Source organism: Ambystoma mexicanum, chromosome 3p (assembly GCF_040938575.1).
Source record: "Ambystoma mexicanum isolate Mex_15411 chromosome 3p, UKY_AmexF1_1, whole genome shotgun sequence".
Taxonomy (NCBI): Eukaryota; Metazoa; Chordata; class Amphibia; order Caudata; family Ambystomatidae; genus Ambystoma; species Ambystoma mexicanum.
Genome location: NC_090925.1, coordinates 414,715,866 through 414,734,838, shown reverse-complemented (window position 1 = coordinate 414,734,838; position 18,973 = coordinate 414,715,866). Strand labels below are relative to the sequence as shown.

The window sequence follows — 18,973 nt, the reverse complement described above, 5'->3', positions numbered from 1 at the left end:
CTACTACATTGCCACTTTCTGCTCAAATTTCCAGTGCTGCGCTGACGACACTCAACTCATTTTCCGGCTGCCCTCTGCCACCTCCTCTACCTCTCTCATCTCGGATTGCCTAACTGCCATTCAAGATTGGTGTGCTGCCAATGATCTTTGAATGCCAGCAAGACCGAGATCCTCCTCATTGGCACACCTTCACCATCCTTTCCCCTCACTCTCTGGCCGGCCTCCCTTGGCCCTCCACCTTCCCCCACCTGCGAGGCTAAGAACCTCAGGGTCATCTTTGACTCCACCCTTTCCTTCTCCGCCCACATCTCTGAGGTCTCTTAAAAGTAAAATTTCCTACTGCACCTCCTTAGAGGTACTCTGCCTTTCCTCTCCTTCCCCCAGAAGCTCACGGTATCCCAAGCTCTGGTTCTCTCTTTGTTGGACTATTGTAACAGCCTCTTTCTAAATCTATATGCCTCTACTCTCCGCCCTCTGCAACTAATCCAGAACAGGACTGTGAGACTTGTCCTTGGCTTCAAGCCCTGGGATCGTATCTCTCCAGCTCTGAAATCTCTCCATTGGCTCCCAGTGGATGCAAGGATTAAATTCAAAACCCTCTGCATTGCCCACAAGGCTTTCTGAAGCCTGGGCCCAAAATACCTTCCGCTATCCCTCCGCAAATACCTCCCCTCTCAAGCTCTTCGCTCCTCTACCTCTAACTCCCTCAGGGTCTGTCGTTTTTCAAAGAAACGAGCTGGGGGTAGATCTCTGTCTTCGGCTGGGGCCTCCCTCTGGAACAGCCTCCCTGACACTCTAAAACTTGAGGAGAACCATCTCCGGTTCCAGAAGCACCTCAAGACCTTCCTCTTTTCTTCTGCCTTCGGTCCCCCTCTCCCCTGCTGATCTGTTCTGTCTTGGCACCGTGCACCTGGCCACCCTCTGTCCTCCGGGCCCCGGTACCTGCTCACCCCGCCACCCTCCCGCACTGCCTCCGGACCACCCCTTGCACTGGGGTCTTTATCTGTACCCATACAGCCCCCCCCCCTATTTCTTCCTGCACTTATCAGACCTACCCTGTCTGCTGCCTTTAACCTAGCACTTGCAAACTGCTGGCTGCACTACCACTGTTTGTTGCCTTTATTATTTATTTATTGCTATTTATCTGTTTCTCCTCTGTTTCACACTTTCCACTTCTCCTTCCTTCCATGCACTTTTCCCCTCCCCCTCTCCCATGCACATGCGCGTTCTCAATGTCACTGGGCCTAGTAAAATTGCTGTTTTGTTCTCCCCTGTTCCCCTCCCTTGCCTTGTCGTGCTCTGAAACACTTGTGTACGAGCGCGATAGAAATAAAACATCAATATCAATATCAATTCTCTGCAATCGGGTTAATTTCACTAGTTTTGTTTATATCTTTGCCATTTACCAGATACCAACATGTCTTATATCATTGGATAATAATGCCTCCGATATTACCTTCCAATTAGTATTGAATTGGGATGATTTATAGTATAGAATCCAATTTTTGTATCTTGTGGTCACTTTGGCAATCAATCGCTTGCCCATCAACGGGCTATCAATATTTTATTTTTTTAGCTTCCTAATCTCAGCCCAATGTAACTTTCTCTTTTCAGCAATGTTGACATCAAAATTATACTTAAATACTTTAGTGACAGGATTACACCTGCCCCATCACTACTTATACACTGCTTTGCCTTCTCTAAGCAGTCGACAATAGCTCTGATACCCTCATCTGCAATAAAATGACAGTCTTCAAAATTCAGGCCCATTTTCTCCCAATACTCATACACACAGAGATTAAACCTTGTAGTATTTCCAGGCGTCCATTTGAACATGTTAAACTGTACAAAGATTGAAACATAGCCAAGTCCAGAGTTAAAATTAACACGCTGATGCATCCTCAGATTTACCTTCAACATGCATGGTCACTAGCATTAGTGAAAACTGTTGTATTAGCTTCCAGTGACTGTAACAAGGATTGTGAAACAAACATATAGTCAATTCTGGTTTTAGACTCGCCCCTGAACCATGTGGACAATTCTTTTTCAACACTTTGATTTCATTATCATTCATATCTTCAAAGTCAATAAATTGCATATGCCAAGTATCATGAAACCAGGCCCAGACCTGTATCATTAGGCAAGCAAATATTACAGCAGGTTAAATTGAAGTCCCCCATAATCATAAAAAGTTTACCATCATCCTGGTTAACCAGTGGCTTAATATTGTGTTAATATACAACTGGATTTCCTTGGTCATAAGTCGACCTGGAGAATCATAAACATTGATCAACAGTAATTGCACTCTACAATCCTTATTCCGTCGCAAAGCAGTGACAGGAGGGATCTTTAACAAGGAAGTTTTAGAAAAAGAATTAACTAAACAATGGTCATACCAGACCACCGGTACAGCAGGGGAGGTAGAGATAGAAAACTCCTCGAACAGAACCAAATCAAGGGTATTACCCAGAACATGAGTGGGCTCATTCATGGTCCGATGAAGACCAAAAGCGGATAATGCCTTAAAAGAAAATGAGTAACAAAAGGAGGACGGGGATGATTGAATTTCATATTAAAGTCACCTAAAACAGTTAAAGTTGTATTTTACCTGAAGTTCAGCTATCAGGCCAAGAAATGGGGCCTACAGGGGGCCATATACAATAAGGAAATGCCATGACAGAGTTGCTGATATTGTAAGACAAATCAGCAATGCTTCCATAGCAATGTCGTGCACTAGAGAGGTCTGAGATAGTTGAAAATCAGTTTTAAAAATAAGTGCCACCCCAGCACCAGGGTGGGGAGACATTCTATCCAGATGGATCATTTTATATTCCTCTGGCAGGGCGTTGTGCAGTGCCGGTGCACCAGTCGCAGTAAGCCAAGTCTCAGTAAGGCACATTAAATCAGGAAGAGACTCAGCTAATACATCCTGGATGTAGGCAGCATGAGCTACCAGAGAGCGAGTGATAGATAAAAATGACTTTAAGGGAAGGGCTTGCCTCTCCCACACGAGTTGACTGCACATCTTACAGTATGAGTCCAATTTAGAGGAAACAATGGCAGCTAGATAAAGAATCTTTTTCTGCATAAGTCCAGCAGCGGAAACTTCTTCAAACCCGGTCTGGAACCCGGACGGGCCCACATGGGCTTGCATTAAGCGCGCTCAAGGCATGCCCGCTGCGCCAGCTTTTCCCCAAGCACATATGTGCAGTGGGTCACGTGCGGCGCGCGTAAATGAAACTGGAAGATAGACTTCCCTGTAAAATGCGGCAATGTTAAAAAGAGCTAATGTAGTCCCCCAAGCAGTGTGCAATATTAAAATAAACGCAACTTCACATAAAAACAGTACACAGAGCCCCGGTATTAAACTGGCGTGCTCATAGAACAAAGAAGCAGCCTTGTTGCTTGTCTCCCATGGCCTTCGTCAAAGCCCTGTGCCCCACAAGGCCAATAGGGCTGGTCAACAGCTAGGCCCAGTTACCATTCTACCTTCGGTGCAGGTCTGTGGTTCACTAGCTATTGCCTGCAGACAAACACAGTGGCCAGTGTGCCCCCATTTTGGGCCTGGGCCATGTCCAGTGGCCATTTTGCCCTTTGCATTGCCTTCAGGAACATTGGCTGTGACATGCAGCTATACCCAGTCCCCAGTTTAGCTAGGGCTTGGCCTCCCTCATACCGTAGGCCCTGCCAAGTCACCCATTGTATGATCTGCTGACCACAGCTAAGAATTACAACCCTCTCAAAGATTGACAGCTAACACTTGTAGGTTTAGGTGGTCTTGTGTGAGTAAGTGTTGTGGGGATGTCAGTGGGTCGTGAGTGTGTTGGTATATGTTACGTTGGTCATGTCCCAGCCTGGTCAAGCCACTTGACCAGGTCTGCAGCCTGATCCAGGAATCACTTTTCCCCTATTGTGGGACGGTGGGACAGTGGCCACGGCAGGTCCCCACTTTGTCCGCAGCACAATTTTCACCAATACTTTGCCAAGTCACCCGAAGTAGGCATTGGGTCTAGCCTGCAGCAAACCCCAGTTCCCACTTTGCCTACCCTGTGGATCCGTGGGCCACTCAAAACTCTGACTGTGGCTTGACTGCTCAAAATTGTTTCCCCCTGCCATAAATCTAGCTGACCCTTTTATGGGTTCAGGGACACATGTTCAGGTTTATGGGCCCTGGTTCCAGTTCAAGGACTCATCAGAAAAACATAATGTTTCTACAGTTTCTGTGGCATAATTAACTCCTCTGTGACTCCCTCACCTTGCCGAGGGTCCGAGGATGACCCAGGGGGCTAAGATATGCACCTTTTAAAAGGTTTACCAGCCGAGTTTGGGCACCCAAGTTTACGTTCAGGGTCGCTGTGAAAGAATTGCTCTTTTCTTTGACGTTTTGGGAGAATATTGCACTCTTCAGTGCCCACCACCCCCCCCCCCCAGCCCTGCCGTTGGTTGGGAGGTGGCCAAGGGGACTGCCCCTTTTCAAATGTTGGGAAACGCAGTGTCCACAGGACCACACAAATAGTCTGTGGATAACAATGACAGACATTTAAAAAAGTTTCAAGCCACAGGCAAAAATACTCAATCTGCTTGCACCTTACCAGGTCCACGAACATATCCTCGAAGAGTTTCCACGGACCGAAATCCAAGGTCGACAAGCAGGTGGCAAATATGCTTCAAGTGGTTCCACAGATTTTATCAGGAAACCCCACATATCTCTAGTTGATTATTGGCTACTTTTGGTCACTTCTAAAATAAACGTCTAGACGGTTATACACAAAAGAATTGCATGTCAGTCCAGGCATTATGTCCTCGAAAAGATTTGTTTCAAATCCATCCAACAGCTCGATCTGCAGGTCCAATCAAATATGTTCCCATTGAGAATGAACGTGGAAACCTCTTGACCAAACTGCACACCTTTCCCAAAAGATTCAGAGTCTATATTTTTTGGTCTATCTTTATTTTTGAAGTGATGTGCGGATTCATCGAACGAGCAAAACATACAAATCACGGAGAGTCCAACTCAACCAAAAGTATGGGGTTACTATCACTGACCCTGTGATTGATCTATGTACGCACACAGACACCTTTCCAGGGCTTCCAGCCTGTTGAAGGGGAAGTATCGAAATCATGGGTTCTAGCTAACTATCCAATGTTGGATAAGAGGGCTCTCTCCCTTCTTTCAGTTTCCTGCACACATCACCAGGAGTCGAAGCACAACAAGAATGATCCGGCTGCTACTTTTGTCAGGGGATATGATAGACATTAGTAGGAGAATGCGCATACCTTGGGCAATCGTGGCATGGCATTCTTGAGACTGGTGTAACCATTTTCTGAGGCAAGGAAAAACCAGACTGACAAAATGCTTAGCTGAGGCAACACTGGTGGGGAACTGTCGAGACTGGCACTACAATGTTCAATGGGCAACGTAAATGATGGCTTCAAAATGTGTTCAACTGGATTCCAAGATGGCTGCGTAGGTAGGCGGACGCGGCACCCCGAGCTCTCGACCTGGTAAAGGCCATCCTCTGCCCGCTCCATCTATGGCCCTCCCCGGCATTTTGAGTAGGCAGCGGGGGCCCTTGGCAGCGGTATTCATGCACTCGGCTCGGGCGAACCCCCCCCGAAGACAGGGCAGCGACGCTCCGCGGGCTGCGATCCCGTTCGAGTCTGTAGTCGGCGGCTAGAGGAAGCAGAGAGATCGGCCGGGTCTGGAGGCACGGAGAGCGGACCCTGGGGCAGCAAAGCACTGCGGGCTGCGTTCTGGTGCCCCAGTGGGGTGTTTTGATGGCGGCTAGAGGAGGCGGAGTGGCCAGCCGGGTCCAGAGGCACGGAGAACGGACCCCGGGGCAGCGACGACGCACTGCGGGCTGCGTTCTGGTGCCGCCGTTCGAGTCCTTTGACGGCGGCTAGAGGTGGCAGAGAGATCAGTTGGGTCCGGAGGCACAGAGGACGGACCCCTGCGGCGAACCCCGTGGATGGCGGTAGGGCTCTCGGGGCCCCGACGGTGACAGGGTGCGAGGCCCCCCTCTTGGATCCCAGCGCCCAGCAGAGGAGGATCTGCCGCTGGAGGTACGGGGGCGGCCTGGGGCTGGCGGTGAGGGATCCCTCGGCCCCAGGAGCATTTGGTTTGCCGCTCGGGGGGCCCGTGGGATGTAGGAGGTCCCCTCCCCCCTAGAGAGGCCCCCCCGTGGTCTCAGCTAATCTGGCCCTGGCAGAGGCCCAAGGGGCCCCAGTATGAGGCGCTGACCCCCGGAGGCAGGGGGGGCCGGGCGGAGAGTTTAAGACATTAGGATAAGGGGTCCCCCGAAGGGGGCCCCGGAGGACTGAAGCAGGCCCAGGTGCCGAGCCTGGATTCTGGGACAGGGCTCCGGCTGGTGCCGCGATACTCGCGGCTTGGGCGAGTCCGGACCAGCTCGGCGGCATCCTCTTCCTGTGGAGAAGCACCGGGGAAGGAGTGGAACATTGCAGTAACCACCAGGCCTGTGGTTGGGCGGCCCAGCTGGCCCTTGCGTTGGGTCCCTGGGGTCCTGGCCCCTTGTCACACATAGCAGATAAGCTTTGAGATGTCCAGGAACAGGGCTAGAGAGAATCTGTCCCAGGGAAAGTGCACTAGGAGACTGCCGGAGGGGCCCCTTACAAAACTTTGGGTGAAAGACACGGAGATGGCATCCCCCCAGGACATAGCCGTACCAACGGAGGTGAGCGCACCCCAGGCCACCCGGGGAGACAATGACGGACCGGTTACTCAGGCTATGCTAACTCATTTTATGTCGGGCCTGGTGGAGAAGATTACATCTGCAGGCCAGCTACAGATGGACAAGCTCCGTGAAGACCTAGCAGAAGGCCTCAGAGATATTAAAAGAGATATTAACAGAATTGAAGAGAGGGTGGACACCAACGAGCGAGCCATCCAGGAGCTGACCGAGGACGCGAGGAAGGTGTACATTCTCCTGGAAACCCTAGCGACAGCCACCCAGAACTTGGAGCTTCAAGCCGAGGACCTGGAGAACAGGTCCAGGAGGTCGAACATTAGGGTTAAATCCCTTCCAGAGAGCATCTCCGATCAGGAGCTATCTCCAACGTTGAAGGAGATCTTCGGCGGCCTGCTGGATTCCGACCAAGACACAGACATGCAGGGTCCATCGGATGGGCCCACGCAGTCAGGAACCAGGATCTCGTCCACGTGATGTGCTAGTGGCTTTCCACAATTTTGCGTTGAAGGAGAAGATTATGGAAAAGGCGAGAAAGGCCACGCGCATCACCCATAACGGTCAAGATATAGCTTTGTTTCAGGACCTGGCGCGGATTACGCTAATTAAAAGGAGACGGATGGGCCCGGTCCTGTCCTACCTACGGTCCCAGCACATTCGGTATAGATGGGCCCACCCGTTTGGTCTGCAATTCACTTGGCAAGGTTCCCAGCATGAAATCACGACCTGTGATCATGGTCTGGCCTTGCTTGGTCTGGAGGAGCGGCCGCAGTCCCTTGCGGCGCCGCGGGAGGCACAGCCTATCGAGCGTAGACCTTGGGAGTGGTCTACGGCTAAACCCAAGTGCAAAAAGAGGAGGGACACGGGCCCGGCCCCCAAGAGTGACATTAGCATTGATTCAGCGGGGGAACCTTCGGGGGAGGCGGGTTCACCCCTGGGCACATAGGCCCTTGAGCAGCCATGCGGCCACCAAAGTTGAGTCCGGGGAGGGTTTCAGTCTAAGCTTTTCCGTACCAGCTGCGGGGCAGCATTATTGAGGTGTATGAGCATCAGGGAGGGAGGGGGGGCGTTACTTGGAATGGGATTGGGTTATCCCGCGTGGGGAGTTTCCGGGTGTTTTATTGAGTTCGGTTCTCGGGGATTGGTCACAAGGGGGGCTCGGTGCCAACCGATCTCACCTGGCTTTGGGGTGGGTGGGAAGGGGGGGATCCAGGGGTTGGGTTTTGGGAGCCCATCTTGTGTCCTGAGGTGGAAGAGTTCTTTCAGGTGGCATTCGATGGAGTGCTTTGGGGCCCAGGGGGGGGGGGGGGGCAGCGAGACATCGCCAACCCTTGAGTAATGGCTAGAGCTGACCTCTTAAAGTGCCTTTCACTAAATGTGAATGGCCTTAACTCCCAGGTTAAAAGGATGAGGGTGGAGAGGTTTCTTAAGCGGGAACAACCACATGTAGTGGCCCTTCAGGAGACCCATGTTCACACTAGGGACACACATAGGATTAAATTTAGGGGCTATTCCCGGTTATTCCAGGCCACACAACCACACAAGAAGGGAGGGGTATTAATAGCCATGAGAGATGGACTATATTTCACTGTCAGCGCTATGCAAAAAGACAATTGCGGTAGATATCTAGCCCTGATTCTGGAGGGGACGGTGGATACTTTCACGATAGCAACACTTTATGCTCCCAACCTAGCCCAGGATGCCTTCATACAAAATATTCTGGCCCACCTAGGGAAATTTGCCAGGGCTAATATTCTCCTGTTGGGGGACTTTAATCTAGCGTGGGACCCTTCTAGGGATAGGAGCTATGCCTCCTGGGAATCACAGGCAGGACCATCGGGGGACTTGGTGCGGAAAATGCAGGATTTGTCCCTAGTCGATGTCTGGCGGAAACTCTATGGGGATGCTGTGGGCTTCACCTTTTACACGCATGCGCATAGGTCACATTCGAGGATAGATTATGTCTGGGTTTCTAAACCATTGCTGGGAAGAGCTCTTGCACTAGAGATAGGGGCGATTGCCCTTGGGGATCATGCCCCACTTATCTTTAAGCTCTCCATTCCAAAGAGCCCTCTGGGCATCTGGAAATGGAGGTATCCAGTCTCGCTGTTCAGGGACCTCGTTCTGGTTCGGGAGGTTGAGGAGCAGGTGGTAGAGTACACTGGCCATAATAAGTGGGAGGATACAAACCCCCGAACCTGGTGGGATGCCCATAAAGCTACGATCAGGGGTAGGATAATAGCCATAAAAGCAAGAAGGGAACGGGAGCTGCGTCTAGAGGAGCAGCAGCTTGAACACAGACTGAAAGAAGTGATGTCTCGTATGGGGGGGGCATCGGCTGCTGTCAAAAGGGAATTTAGAGCAGTGAGAGGTCAGCTTAACCTCATTCAGACCAGAGCTGCAGAACGCACACTCCTCAGGCTGCGTCAAAGGTTCTATATCAAGGGCAACAAAGCCGACCGTTTGCTAGCCAGAAAGCTTCGGAAGGAGTCAGGGGACTCAGCAATCCTTATAATTAGGGGCGAGGGAGGCACCCTTCTCACTAGGAACCCCGACATTGAGAGTGAGTTCTGTAAGTATTACACGGCCCTCTACAGGTCGGATGCCCCATCGCGCCCGGAGCAGAAGATATACCTCCATTTAGCGGGGTGACGCAGGATGCTGCAGGCGGATAGAGAGGCGCTGGAGGCTGAGATCATCACGGACGAAGTCCGTACAGTGATCAACAACATGTCCTCCAACAAAGCCCCGGGGCCTGATGGGTTCATGTCAGAATTTTACAAAACACATAAAGAGGTCCTGATCCCCATCGTAACTAAATTGTTTAACTCTATTGGCTCCACAGGGCTCCTCCCCGAGTCCATGAATGAGGCTAAAGTCATACTCCTTCATAAAAAGGGTAAAGACCCGACTAACTGCGCCTCTTACCGCCCCATTGCGTTGATTAACGTTGACGCTAAAATCCAAACCAAGATCTTAGCCAATCGTCTCGAGGGGGTCCTCCCCACACTGATACACTGGGACCAGGAGGGTTTTATAAAAGGCAGACAAACATCTGACAACGTGCAACGCTTGGCTCATTTAGTGGAAAAGGGCCAGAAAAAAGAGCTGCCGGCCTTGCTTCTGGCGACTGATGCCGAGAAGGCCTTTGATCGCGTGGAGTGGGGCTTTTTGTTTGAGGCTATGGGTCAAATGGGTTTCGGACCGGGCTTCCTGAGGGGGGTAAGGGCAAATTATTGTGCCCCCGTGATACGCTTAGCAGTAAACGGCCAAATCTCTCCACCGGTATGAATAGAGAGGGGGACTAAGCAGGGGTGCCTGCTGTTTCCGCTCATATACGCTCTCCACCTGGAGCCGTTTTTGCAAACGGTGATATTGACTACGGACATTGAAGGAATCCCATTTGGGGGTCAGATCCATAAGATCGCAGCCTTCGCGGACAACATGATCTTCACTCTGACCCACCCGATCACCTCCTTGCTGGCAGTGGTGAGAGAACTAGACAGGTTCGGCCAGGTAGCGGGCTTGAAAATCAATGCCCATAAATCAGAGGCCCTCCCCCTCACTTTGAAGTCCCGTATGGTCCAGGACATTAAGAAAGCGTATAGCTTTCGTTGGGTTGACAACTCGCTAAAGTACCTTGGCATACATCTGACCAGGAACATCAGCGACCTGTACACTGCAAATTACCCCCCGCTTCTTCAGAAGGTCAGATCGAAATTGGTTGATTGGGGCCCCCTGGAGACCTCTTGGTTGGGCAGAATCAACGCTTTGAAGATGGCGATCCTCCCTGTCCTGCTGTATCATTTCTCGGCTCTCCCAGTGCACATTCCGCCGTCCTTCTTTAGAGCTTTACATAAGATAACAAGCTGTTTCATTTAGAAGCGTCGGCGGCTGAGGATGGCGGTGTCCCTTATGAAGTCCTTGGCTTCCCGGGGGGGGGGGGAGTTGGGGAGCCGGACTTTAGGGTATATTACCTGGCGGATCAGCTCAGGGTGATAAGAGATTGGCAGAGGGATGATAGAGGGAAGGTGTGGAGGGTCATGGATAGGGCGGTGGTCGGAGGGGATCTAGAAGGGGTTCTGTGGTTGCCGAGGCATGACAGACCGATTAGAATGTACTGCAGCGATATCACGTCCACTACAGCGGATGCTTGGGACGAAGCTATTAGAAGGGCCCACATCACTACTTTTCCCTCCCCGTACACGCCCATGCATGGCAACCCGCAATTTACTCCTGCGGCAGCAGGAGACCCTTCATTTGACACTTGGTTTCAGGGGGGGGTGCCGCATGATTCGGGACATGGTGGCGGAAGGGAAGGTGAAACAATTAGAACGGTGCAAGATGGACTTCGGTTTAGGGGAGCTGCAAAGGTATTCATATCTCCAAATTCGGCATTGGGTCTCTCACCCGGTGATCATCCAAGCGGGTTCCAGACCGCTCACTCAGTTTGAAAAGTACCTGGACACTGACCCAGGTGATAAAGGGGTGGTCTCGTCTATATACAAACTTATAAAGCAAAATGAACCCCTGAGGTCTAGGAGGTACATGACCAAATGGGTACGGGATGTTGGGGGAGTCCTAGAGGAGCAGGGGTGGTCGCAGCTCTGGTTGCAGATTCGTAAGCTTACAAGATCCCTTCAGCTTCAGGAGATCTGGCTGAAACTGATGCTAAGGTGGTACCTGACCCCGAGCAGGTTAAATAGGATGTACCGGGCGGTGTCTGAGCTTTGCTGGAGGGAATGTGGGGCAATAGGGTCTTGGTCTCATATATGGTGGGAGTGTCCAAAAATTGATCTCTTTTGGTCGCTAGTTCGGCAGGCCATCTCCCAAGTATTAGACGTAGAGATGGGAGTGGATAGAGGGAGGGATTTGCTGGGTCTTAATGGCACGCTCTCAGCTCTATCTAACAGAGCGGACCGCAAACTCTATGTGATAATAATGTGGGGGGCGGCCTTGGTACTAGCCCGGAAATGGAAATCGAAAAGACCCGCCTCAGGAACACGAATGGGTGGCGAAGATGTGGTCATTGTTGGCCCTGGAATGGCTTACTTATACAATTCAGGATCTCCACATGAAGTTCATGTCAGATTGGTCTAACTTACTATCATACTTGAAGGCGGGAGCACGACGAGCTTGGTGTCCCAAGGCTATGGAACTAGTGGGAATAATTCGCCCCCAGGATGATTCAGACCTATAAGGCCTCGAGGAGGGCTGCGCACTGACTCATTGGTATACCACCTGTCTTTCAGCCTTGATATCTCGTCAGACCAAACGAGGCACACAAATGTTCATTATCTGTTTCAGTTCAATGACAAGGAAGGGCTTCCACTTGTTCTCTTGGATCCGAGGGGGAGGGAGGGGATGTGGAAGGGGGGGGGGTTCAAAGGTTGGGGTAAACTGGGTTTTTTGTGTTACTTTCAATAAGAATTTACTGGAAAAAAAAATGTGTTCAATTAGCGAAACAATAGCACAACACTGTTTAGATGAGCAACACTATTTTCTGGGTGTGAAGCAGAAACCACAAGATAATGAGCTTAAATGGGGCCACACTGACAAGGACTTGATGAAACCTGTATCACTGGTTTCCTCGGGAAATACAGAAACCATTAGGATGATGTGAGGATGTTAGGCAACACTGGAGTGGCTTTGTTGAAACTGGAATCACATTATGAAAGGGCAATGTAGACACCAGCGGGACCATGTGAATATGCTAGGCAAAAGTGGCATGGTGTTGTTAACAAAACCAACAAAACGTTCTGGTGAAAATGTAGATACAACCTTTACAGTGTGATTAACGGTTTAACACTGGCATGGTATTGATGAACCTAGCATCAGAACCTTGTGTAGGCAATGTAAAAACGAGCATGACAATATGCTTATCTTAGCAACACTGGCATGGAATTGTGGAGACTGGATTTTCATCACCTGTGGGCAATGTAGAGGCTAGCTTGACAATGTGTTTAACTGGTGCAGAACGACGGCATGGCATTGTTAGGCCTTTCATATCCCAACAGTACTGCATCACCATAGCCAGAGCCATCATCGGTTCCAGACTGGACTATTGCAATGCCCTATTCATCGGAACCTCTCAAAAAAAGCTTGCCAAGCTCCAGATTGCCCAAAATAATGCCTTAAGGGCCGCAACAGGCATCTCCCGTAAGGAACACATCACTGGGGTCAGGAGGCAGGTACACTGGCTCCCCATCAAGGAAAGGATGGTTTACAAAAACCTTGGCCCTAACACATAAATGTCTTCATGATCAGGCTCCTTTGTATCTAGCACAAAGGATCACCAAACAGTGTCCAGGCCCTCGAGGTCGGCCTATGCCAACCACATCACGGTTCCTCACACGTGCAGAGTGCATGCAGGAGGCACCAGCTTCCCTACAATGGCTGCAACCTTGTGGAACAACCTCCCAGCTCAGATTAGATCCATCGACTCTCACACAGCCTTCCACAAGGCCCTAAAAACCAGGCTCTTTATCTAAAGTGCAGATCCCCATGAACTCTGTACTGCATATGTCACTATGTATATGAAACCTATATGTACTGCATCTGTTACTTTATATAAGAAAAGAATACCGTAAACAACTGAAACGTATCAAACTGTAACAAATGTAACATAACAAAATGTAGCTAAGCATTCTTTCTTGGGCCGCTTATTGTAACCCTCAAGCAAGCCTCCTTAAGTTTCCTTAAAGCGCCTTGTTGCCTGTGGGCTGTAGTGCGCTCTACAAATACAAAACAAATAAATGAATAAATAAATTGTAAAGACTGGCATCACAGCCTTTTGGGGGAAATGTAGAAACTACATGACATGTTTAACTGGGGCAACAATGGTATGGCCTTTTGTGACTGGCATCACTATTTTCTGTGGGCAATGTAAAAACAGCATAAAACTGTTCTTAAGTGTGATAGAATTAGCATGGCGTCACAATTTCCTCTGGCAATATAGAAACGAATATGGCAATGTGCTGAACTGAGGTAACACTGTGCATGGCACAAGTGAAACTTGCATGGCACTGATTACATGAGATTTACTAGGACATTTTGAAACATTCTTAGCAATGTTCAAATTGGCATGGCACTTCTTAAACTGACATGCTAGCAAATTGAGTATGTATATATGTACTTGAGCAAACCCCTGGAAGGTAGCACACTGAGCATCTTATTGAGCAAAACCCTGGAAGGTAGCACACTGGGCATCTAACTGAGCAAAACCCTGGAAGGTAGCACACTGGGCATCTAATTGAGAAAAACCATGGAAGGTAGCACACTGGGTATCTTATTGAGCAAAACCCTGCAAGGTAGCACACTGGGCATCTAATTGAGCAAAACCATGGAAGGTAGCACACTGGGCATCTAATTGAGCAAAACCATGGAAGGTAGCACACTGAGGATCTTATTCTTGGCAATGACTAGAATACTTTTGTAACACTCTGATATGTTTCAGTGTGGCTTCCCATGAGGTAGCAGACAACCTGCAGCTATTTTTGAGTGTATTTCATTAAGCACAGGAACAAAGATATGAATGATATCTCTCCTGGCACAATAATCAAAAGGGATATATTTTCTACTGGCATATGAGTATATGAGTATCACTGTCCCTATTGTGGAGTGGCAGACCGGATCGGGATTGCTCCAGGACTGGATCACACATCTGGAATCCAGTGTTTGTCTTACGTGCCCAATTGTCGGATGGGCCTCGGCACAATTTGCTACAAGAAAAGGCTCCTGTGTACCAGTGGTGAACTACTCGCAAGAGATGTATTAGAATATTTAATATGTTTTGTCACAGAACTGTCTGTAAACCATACAGCTTTTTATACACGTTTTTGAATACATTTTGCTGTAAAATGTAGCATTTTAACTGACCATTTAAAAACGCCTTTCTGGAGGCGAACTTCCCCAAACCACAATGAGGATTGGGCGGGAAGGTGCAGGCTTGCTTGCGGAAAATGGTTACACCCAAGATGTTTTAAAATTCACTAGCTACCACTACACACAAGTATGCACATTAATGGGTTGGTACTATCGTCACAGCTCTATACGGTTGCCAGACATTTGGTCGAAAAAAATTGGTCGACCAGACAAATGGTCGAACCAATTTGGTCGAAAACCAAATGGTCGAATTTTTTTTTTTTTATTTTCACCCCTTTTTTTATTTTTTTGGGGGGGTCCGCCCGAACCCCCTTTTTTTCTCTAAAAACCCTTTTTTTTAAAAAACGAAAACCCGAAAAATAAATATATAAATAAAAAAAAATTCGACCATTTGGTTTTCGACCAAATTGCGTCGACCAAATGTCATTCGACCAGTTTTCAGTCGACCAAATGACTGGACACCCTCTATACGCTCTCACCAGTGACCAAGATTGTGTTGCAATGCCTGGGTACTCACACCACTGACTGAGATTGCCTTCAAATGTTTCAGTGCTCATATCATTACTAGAGAGTGCAATAGTATGGGTAGGTAGACAATCAGCGGGTATGGCTAACATGCCTCACACCATTGCACTGCAAGGGAGTAACAACGTTGCAAGGGTTTGCCATCAAATGCACAGGTACTGACGCCATGGCTGATTATTGTGATCAACCACTAAGGTGCATGCACCATTGCCAGAGATTACCATCAAATACACAAGTACTCCCATCATTGCCAGCCAATGCTAACATACACCAGTTACACAACGTATTCTCTGGTATTACTTTCAAAATTCCAGGTTCTAGTGCATAGCCATTTATTTTAATCAGCCAGCATAAAGGCTCAGGCCGCAGCGGTGTCAGGGCGCGGAGCGCCTGTAACCCTCCAGCAGTGTTCTCCAACTGTTAACTGCTGCTCTGCTCACGCTAGTGGCAGTTTATTTTGTGAGGGTCCCTTACTCGAACCCTTTTTTCTTGTTTCCTGGTCCCCGGCACGTATCTCGCGCCGGGGATCCAATTTTCTTTTTTTTCTCCTCTTTGGGATCCCCAGTGCATCTTCACGCACCGGGAACCTTTGTTTAATTCATTGCCATCATATGCCCAGGTATTTGTCCTTTGACCGTGATTTCATTACAATCTAATGCCAATGCCCAGTTACTCGCAGTATTGCCAGGGTTTGCCATAAAAACCAAGGTATTCACTCCACAGCCAGGAATTGCGGTCTTTCGTCCTAGTACTCACACTCATATCAGTCCCATGATTGTTCTCATATACACAAGTACTCATATAATGTCAAGGCATTGCCATCAAATTCCCAAACACTCATGTAATTGCAAGGAATATCATTCAAATGCTGGCACTACTCACAGAATGGTAAGAGTAAGTTACTTTCTAGAAGATTTCATCATGATTTTTCGGTTTTAATGTGGGGGTCACCCCATACCACCCGACCACTCTGCTCCCCCACCCCTCACCCGACCTTTTAATCTGTAGGGCTGAAACCATGGAACACGACCAGATATGAACCTCATTGCCATAGATTGCAATCTTACACCCAGTGTTAGAGATGTGGGTGCACAGAAGGCAGCATGGCGCGGTTGGAGTTGTGTGAGTCCAGGAAGTGGCAGATAACAATAGCACCAATCATGTCCGTGTTGTTAGCCACAACCTCAGTCAGGGTGAGAAAGCCATTCAAATGCTCAGAAAGTTGGCCTAGGACTGCATACCCCAGAATCCGCGGCTATCAGCCTTTTCGCTGGCAATTCGGTTTAGACCCCTGGTCCCTAAGGTCTGTGATTAAAGGTCTGGCACAGGTTCCAACCAGGTGAGGCACTGGCACCACACCAGGTGAGGCACTGGCACCAGAAGCGTGGTGGGCTCCCCTCCCAAGGAAGCAGCATTCAGCACAAATTCATCCGTGCCGAATCAGAACAGGAAGCGGCAGCGTTTAACATTCCTTGCTGTGTCACAAACCTGGGATCTCCATACCAAGAATACAGAGGCTGCCACCACCACATGTGAATGCACACCTGTTGTATTCTGTGTAAGTGGAGGCGGAGGAGTGATTGACAAATCTGCCTCGTGCTGAGTGGAATGTTGAGAAGACCCTCTGTGTAAATGTTTCGGGCGCCTGAGAGATGGGTGAAATGGTGTGCATGGTGGGTCTGTCTTCCCTGTTTACTTATCTGGACCCTCTACACTATAGGGAGTGAAATAAAGGAACATGGATCAAGTTCTTGGGACGCCTGACTTATTATTGCAGCCGGTCACTTTGGTACCTCTTTGAAGGGAGGTGTGCATTCGCATGTGGCTTGGTGAGTCACTGCTTCATGATACTGTTTCAGAGCCAGTCTTGAAGGGTCTGTGCCTGCCCCTGCCTGAATCTGAAGTGTGCGGCTTACTCTCCTTTATTTTTCATCGAAGCTGGGAACTCAAACAAACTTTGCCTGCAGACCTTCGAGCATATTGTTGTGAACTATCGCCTGTCTTCCCCTGAGGCTCCAACCCGGTGTCCTAGGGTGCAAGATTTACCTGGACTCATAGTGTCCAAGACGTAGGGGCCTGATATGCCTACTGTTAATCTGGTGTGATACCTTTTTCATCTATTCATTTGAAGAGTAGAGAATTACCAAAAAAGCTGATTGTCTAAAAAAAACGGATACAGTACTTCTAATGTTGTTGTAAGGCAAATATAGAGACACAACAGATACAGGAATCTGTATTTCCAGACCCGTGGCATCTGCAACACAGCAACACAAGAAAAGAGTAAGATCACATAAATGAACTAATGCTGCAATGTGTGGAACTACCCATAATGTTGGTGCACACTTTAATATTTGTTTTTCCCAATTAATGGCCTTACCTGGTTGCTCTTTTCTCCCTAGCCCTCTTCTTGGTCATCCTATCCCCCCTTCCTTCTCACAACCTCTTTCTAACTCTCTTTCCCCTTTTACTGCATTGTTGTGTACAATCAGGTACCCCGTAATGTGTGAGGGTCTTGCCGGTGCACGTTCCACAGTAATGTTAAGGGCATGGATACAATAAGCTAGCCTTGACACAACCCTGAAACCGAGGTACATTGCTAAAAATGACAATCAAATACCCTTGTGCTCAGACCACAGGCAAGTAATTCATCAAAAGGTCAGGTGCCCAGCCCTGTGCCATGTATTGCTAAAAAAATGGCCAAATACTCACATCGTTCCTGAGATTGTCATCCAATGCCCAGGAACATACACTACTGTCAGTGATTGCCATTGCCCCATGTGTGTGCACGCAAAGGCCGGGGCGCTGCGTTGCGTCACGCTCTCCCGTGCAGAATGCCTTTCCAGTCCCAGGCAGAGGGACTAGGGAGGAGATCTGCACGCTGGAGCAGCGATGCTGCACTCCTCCTCTCCCTGCCGACTTTATAGAACAACTAGCACTGGGACAGGATTGCGGTGCCTCTGCTCTTAATTTCCTCGCCTGTCTCACCTCGCCTGAAAGTGCAACGCGAGAAGAGAGGCTGGGGGAGTGCAGTTAGGGTGATTAATAGCAGCCGCATAAAGCAGGCGGACGCCAGAAGGATCCGTTGCGCTGGCTGTCAATTTCACTGAAACGCGGCCCGACATGCGAACATGCCAGGCAGCATTTACTAACTTTGCACAGCGCAGTGCAAAAGTGCAGGGCAAAAGGCAGTGTACACACATGCACGCAGCATCTTGCCCTGCACATTTGCCCACTGTGACAAAACTTTGGCACTGGGAAGCCACCTTCGTGTATGTCAACATGTATTGTCTCTCCTAGCCAAATTAAACATTTGAATAAACAGATCTCTTTCTAGGATTTCTGAGGTCTCAGGAAGAAAAGACTCATAAAATGTACACAGTGTCTGGAGGACTGATGTAACACATTTTTTACTGCCAGTTTGCAAATCCCTTAAAAAAAAAGTAAAACTTGTATGCATGTTTTTATGAACTGACAGATTTTCAATGAGTTTCATGGCAGAGTAGGGGCACGGATTTTAGGTTACAATTCGCCCACCCCTGCCCACCCGGCCAGAAAAATCCGAATTCCTTTCTGCCAGCATATGACTGTGATGTGGGTGAAAATGCATTTCATTCCTGTGAAATCTCCCAGCCTTTTGCCATACAGGCACATGTCACAAGGCATTTATAATTTCCTTTGGCATTAGAGTAAAGCAATAAGGAAACACGTCTGTGTCCAGATTCTGCAGTGCACATCCGGTCCTAGGTGCAACTTAAACAGACTACAAACATGGCCCACATAATGGGAGGGCCAAGCTTCAACAGACTGCTGTACAGCTTAGACAAGCTGCCCCCTTCCCCAACCCCTTTCACCAGGCAATG

The 18,973-nt window shown here is 49.0% G+C and overlaps 1 protein-coding gene across 1 annotated transcript in view; it reads right to left on the bottom strand.

The window, feature by feature from the left end:
• CTCFL (CCCTC-binding factor like) overlaps positions 1 to 18,973 on the bottom strand; it is a 311,708-nt gene that overhangs the window by 161,195 nt on the left and 131,540 nt on the right. The gene's annotated exons all lie outside the window — the stretch shown is intronic.